The sequence below is a fragment of the Anas acuta genome, chromosome 9, assembly GCF_963932015.1.
Source record: "Anas acuta chromosome 9, bAnaAcu1.1, whole genome shotgun sequence".
Taxonomy (NCBI): domain Eukaryota; kingdom Metazoa; phylum Chordata; class Aves; order Anseriformes; family Anatidae; genus Anas; species Anas acuta.
In genome coordinates, this window is record NC_088987.1 from 18,834,717 (window position 1) to 18,840,716 (window position 6,000).

Sequence of the window (6,000 nt, forward strand, 5' to 3'; positions counted from 1 at the left end):
AATGACTATTTGCTGTTCCAAATAATCAGATATATCTTGCTGGATGATTAGCAGTAATATTGTTCACCCAAAGCAATCAAACTTTCATTTACATATTTAAGATCCTGGATCCACAGCCCTTCAAGTCTGTGGGACTACTTCCAATCACTTTGACAGACCTTGGATGTAGCTCTGAGCAATTTTTTTCCCCTGGATATATTCATCCATTGAAGACTGAGCTCAGTACTGATTTTTTCACACTGCAGCTAGAAGAATGAATATACTTAAAGCTTCTTGTAAGGCCGGATATCACTAGGTAAATTGAATACAGAGGCTTGTTTTCCTTACATTTGGTTTTGATGTTCTGTTCACTGAGCCTATGACTGCAAAGGTTATAGATGATGCAATTTATTTTCCTTCTGCTTTTTACCAGTAGAATACTGCTCCTCTTCCTAGATTAAACACAGGCTTTATTGCACATTTATCTCAAAATGTATTGCTTTGAAAGGTCCAGAATCTAACAGCATGTTTCACATTTGCTAGTAGTCTCTCATTTTTATCCTCATCTTGTAGGGAGTCTGCTTCCAAACCAGTTTTGTCCTCCTAATGTGAACTGTAGGTTTGCTCCAATTTTAACAGAAATAATGCCATCCTTGAAGTCTTTGGAAGCCTCCTGTTCCTACAGCAAGCACTGTAGATATTTATATCATCACTGTTCTATTATGAATATGAAATTAAAGAAATGGCTACTCTGTAAGCGAATAATAAGCTTTTTGTTTTGCCCTGTGTACTTTGATTTTACTTTGTTCCTAATCAAACTAAGCTTTGCTCACTGCTATTTCCCCATGTCTATTTTGTAACTACCTATATGCATATAACAGCTTGACTTCTACTGAGCACTGAAAATTGCTGAATTAACTGCAAAATACAATCCACATTATTACATGCCAGGCTTGGCTACTTATGCATTATCTTAAAAATGCAATGACATTTCTCAGTAAGTACACCAGACAATGTGTAGCCATATGCAATGTGCACATCATCATACCACACTGTGCTTTTTGTTCTGTTTTGTTTTCTATAAATACAAAACTGAAATCAAACCCACGCAAAAACAAACAAACAAACAAAAAAAAAAAAAAAACAAAAAAACACACAAAACAAACAAACAAAAAAACCCCACAAAACTGTAATTAATAGTTTGCATACAGGTTTTGTAAAACGGACTTTTCTCTTTTTACTTTAACAAATAGCTTTTATTTAAAGAGACTATCATTCCTCCTTTTGTTTTCCCAGGAAAATTGTGATCTAGCCAGTAACAGGTAAGCTTATGTAATTATTACAATGAAATGCAGAATCTGCCTTGCAGAACCTAATTCACACCACTTTACAGTTATATTTATATTTACCTCAGTTAGTTTTTAAGATCGAAAGTAGATCTACTGATTCATAGGTGTCATGTTATGAGTATTTTATGGTATTTCTCTAATACTAGCCAATTATATGAACTAATTGAGAGCAAACCATTCCTAAGCTGCTCTTGTGTTATCCAGCCTTTCAATTGATTCCAGAGGTCTGCTCTGGGTATGTGCCTGTATGGTACAGCCTTACCCTATAGGTTTTAATCAAATTATCTTCCTTTTTAATAGGTCACAATTACATACCTCAGAACAGATTATGTGTAAAATTTTAACTTGTATATTCAGCATATATCCATTAAATTTTCACATTTTTTATAAAGGAAATAAACTTCACAACTTATCTTGGGTTATTGTAAGTTAAGTTTCAAATCATCAAGCTCATAAGCAGCTGTGACACTTTTGTTGTGTACAAGGTATAGAACAGCCATAGTTATTCAAGAAAAAACTAAGACTGCCAGACAGTGCTCTTCATTGAATTACTCTTCCTACTTAACAAAAGCAGCAATGAAAACAGTTACTGTTGTATTTTTTTTCCTTCCCTTGACTTGCTGACTATATTACTCCAAAATATGACAATTATCACTACCAAGACTGCATGCTTTGACTATGTCACATCTTCCACAAAGCAAAACTTGTTTACAGATTCACTATATTGATGTAATAAAGAAAGGAATACCCAGATGGTCAAACCTCAAAGTGGTCCTGGCTGAGATTATTTTTTTCAGAAGTACTTGATACACAGCTCCTCTATCTTGACACCTGGTAAGCACTTCTAGTCAATGATTTTGACTAGTCACCCAATCAGAACTTTCTGATTCAGTTCAGTCCCACATGCGATGAAAATCTGAAAATCCTTTAGGTTCAGAGGAAGTGAAAATGCAGAGTATAGATTTCATTCTCTTCCTGAACAAAACTGGAAAGGCTCTGCATCAAGCACTGTAAAGAAACACTTCAGTTTCTGGAATTGCACAGAATAAAGATGAGATAACAAAACATTAAAATAACATGCAAATTTTTAGAATATTCAAAATTTAAACAGAAAACATGAAATATAAGTCTGTGCTTTTCATCAAAGAAGAAAAGAATGGAAACATGAACCTGGAGAGACTGTTTAGATGTGCTTTTGAAACTAGAGTTAAGGCTAATAATCATGATACTCTGGCGATATGCAATACATCAATCACTTCTATTCCCACTGAAGAAAGAAAATGAGCCAGTGTCTCAAAACCGTTTTCACAACCAAAGAAATAAATGAGTTTTGTTGGCTCCCTTAATAAGCCTTAAAATCATTTTGCACACTAAAGTTTGCAAAAAAATGAGATCTTTAAGGTGCTTTTTGTAAGCATGCACATAAGCACTAATAAGCACACACAGATTCCAGTTTTACTTCCAATACCTTTGCAACACCTTTGTTTTTGTTTGGTTTTGTTTTTATGCAATTCAATATAGAAAGGGAAATCACTAGCAATATATTTTCATGGGATCACTGTAATGTATAAATAGTATGAAATCAAGCTCAGTGAAGCTTCAGTAAGACTATCAGGTAGACATGATCATCTGCTTTCCAGCAGAGCTAATTAGGAAAGGATCTACTCATTACAGTTAGAGTAAAAGATACCAGTTGTTCTCAGGAAGGAGCTGAAGGAGGAAAGCTTGTGAGGGAAGCAAACGGGGCAGCCACCCTGCTTTCCCCAAGACCGCTGCCCTTGTGTGCTGACAAGGGATGAATTCCAGAGTAATCAAAACATGTTGTTGCTTTCTCTCCCCACTGCTCTCTTAGTAAATGTTATCCTTAAGTACCCCTTTCACAAACACGGTGGTAAATGGCCACCAGTTCATTGGAGTGACATTAGAAAGCTAAATACCAACTAACCTTCTTCAATTACGTTTACACTGTCTCCACACCAGTAAAATTGGTTTGACCTGATTTGCCTCAGCAAAACTTAATTTCCTAGAAAGGTGACTCTCTGACTGCAAATGCTCTAACTAAATTTATACTCTAATCTTCGCTGAAGTTAAAGCATTCTGTTAAAGGCCTTCATACACTTTACTACTATATTTATAAATGTCTTGGAGTGTTTTTTTTTTTTTTTTTTTTTTTTTTTGCGGGGGGAGGGGAATCCAAGAGCACATAGATGTTACTAATGTCAAGGCTTATAAGAAGGACAGCAGAAAATTATTACAAGCTTAGGTGCCTGTGCTCTGTGTATTCGTTACAAGTTTTGAAGCTTTACATGCACTTGTATGACAAAGAGCATGAGGTGTCTTTTGTCCTCCACAATTCATCTCAATTAGGTAGAAGTAACAAGGTGGGAATGCATCTTATACAAAAATGAGCTAATGCATTTACCAAGCTGTAATAGATGTATCTCAATGTTATTACAGACACCAGACTAACAAGATCGTACAGCCACTAACTACATACATCGTACGAACATCCTTTCCTGTAAAGAAGAATACAGCATTTTAGAGCAAGGTTCTCAGACAAAATCCAAACTCTCCAGGCAGGGCAGTTCAATTACTCAAAGTATCTCACAGAGCAATGGAAGTGGTGCAGTGCATTCAGCGAGCACTCTCAAGATACTGCTTGATAAAAGAGGCTACTGCTTTTCAGAACAGCCCCAACCGAATCCCCAGAGCAGCCATTACCAAAGGAACATCCAGGTGTTGTTGAGCTTGAACAGGAGAAGGGGCTGAGAATGAGAGGAATTCTGCTTCCCTGCCCACCCCAGCTGCCACTGCCTTTTGTTTCTCTATTTTCTCTCAACTACAGCCACATCCCATTTCTGAACAAGTGACAGACAGCTCCCAAAACTTGACCACCTGGCCTTTATCATTAGGCATAACCATAAAGCCCCCAGGACCTGGGCCAGATGGAAAGTAAAATTCAGCAGCATTCACGAACAAAAGCACTTACACAGTAAAAACTTGTTGTTTCTTGGTGAAGTTTATCACTGTTTATTGGCAGGTCAGCACTAAGAGTAAATCATCTCCTCTAGGAATTGGTGTCAGCACTTCTCTGGCCACTGCTAATTGTTACTCTATACTTATGTCACTTACAAGCATCAGCACAGTAAAGCACAGTTTGTAAATTATTTCACCTCCATGCAGCAAACTTGCACCTGAGGTAGAAGAGCTTGCTCACAGCATTTTAGTAGTGCAAGAAACAAGCTGCTCACAAGTACCTCCAAGAACATTCAGATGACAATTACACTTATTTCATCATCAAATAAAAACATTTTTTTCCATGTTTTATCCATGACAATTGCTAAGTTTCCAATAGGAAACAGATTCAGAACCACTAAAAAGTTCCATTTGAATTTTTATCACTTTTCATTTGCTGATCTCCCACATTGCAAAATTTTCCTTTTTACCAAGTGCTACTATACCCTTTTGATTATATCATAAAAAAATATAAAATGTTTAAGTGCTACTTACAGACATGACGTGCCAAAAAATGCTTTGTTTAGCTGAAGGAGGACTTGCAAAGCAATTTCAAAAGCATCCAAAAGAACAATTTTTGTAAGCCCATAGCTAGCAGGAGACACTAGGACTAGGACAGGAGCACCACAGTAGATGTCAGCAACAACAGCAGAACCCCGGGAAGAGCACTTGGCACAAGCAAAATACTTGATAAACCTGAAGCTCACATCCAGCCTCATTCATAAAATACAACAAAACTACAGAAGCTTAAAGGATTAGTTATTATTTGAAATTGTACTACTAAGGTTTAAGTGAACTTAGCACTCCTTACTGGTCTGAAGAGTAGCATAAAGTTTTGCTTCTTCATTTGGTATAGCAGCATGAGCAACGGTGTTGGTATCAACTTGAAGCATGGGCATCTTTACTAGGAAGACTAAGGACCATTTGTAAAGTACTGTGAACTGATTTTCACACTTGTTTGGCACTAGACTTCTGAAACTAATTTTTCAACATCCTCTTGGCAGTAATTGCCTTTTTAAAAATAGATATAATGACTTGATAACATGTTATGTTTTCCTGGGATTTCAACTGATATCTCTAAAGAAATAATCGAGTTTCCTATGCTACATAAGAAATAAACAGGTGAACTAAAAATAGGAGCTCTATTAAACATTTTTCATAGATCTTAAAGCCACATAGAGTCTTGTAATACATTAAAGGCATAGATAAAAGAGTAAAAGAACCGTATACCTGGAAAGGAGTCTTGAACACCTTTTACTACCTTACAAAAACAGCAATAAAAACCACTCATATTGTATATTAGAATTTCTTCAGTTCAACAAAGGAACAATATTCCATTACATAAACATGACTAACCAGAAAAATTGAAACCTTTACTAAATTCACTGTAAGATAAACTGACAATTAACCAAGCCCCTCTATGCTTCTGACCAACACAGGCAAGATGCTTACATCTGTCAGTGCCATGACCATGCTAACTGGCCTAAATTGCCCTCATCAGAATCACCTGGTGCCCACTCCCTTACCCTACCCACTCCTACACAAACCCCGCTTCAGCTCAGGCCATGGGTTTCAAGTCTTGTTCTGAGCTATGCTGTGGTTGTACCTAGTCTGGATTTATCTCTGTTTGCTCCTACATAGCCCTTGGATCTGTGCT

The 6,000-nt window shown here is 36.7% G+C and overlaps 1 long non-coding RNA gene across 2 annotated transcripts in view; it reads right to left on the bottom strand.

Annotated features, from left to right (window-relative positions):
• LOC137861184 (uncharacterized) overlaps positions 1–5,787 on the bottom strand; it is a 61,965-nt gene extending 56,178 nt beyond the window's left edge. For both annotated transcript variants that reach the window (XR_011099452.1, XR_011099451.1), the window contains exon 1: positions 5,574–5,787. This is a non-coding gene — a long non-coding RNA (uncharacterized lncRNA). The remainder of the gene's footprint in view (positions 1–5,573) is intronic.
• Between the last annotated feature and the right edge of the window lie 213 nt (positions 5,788–6,000).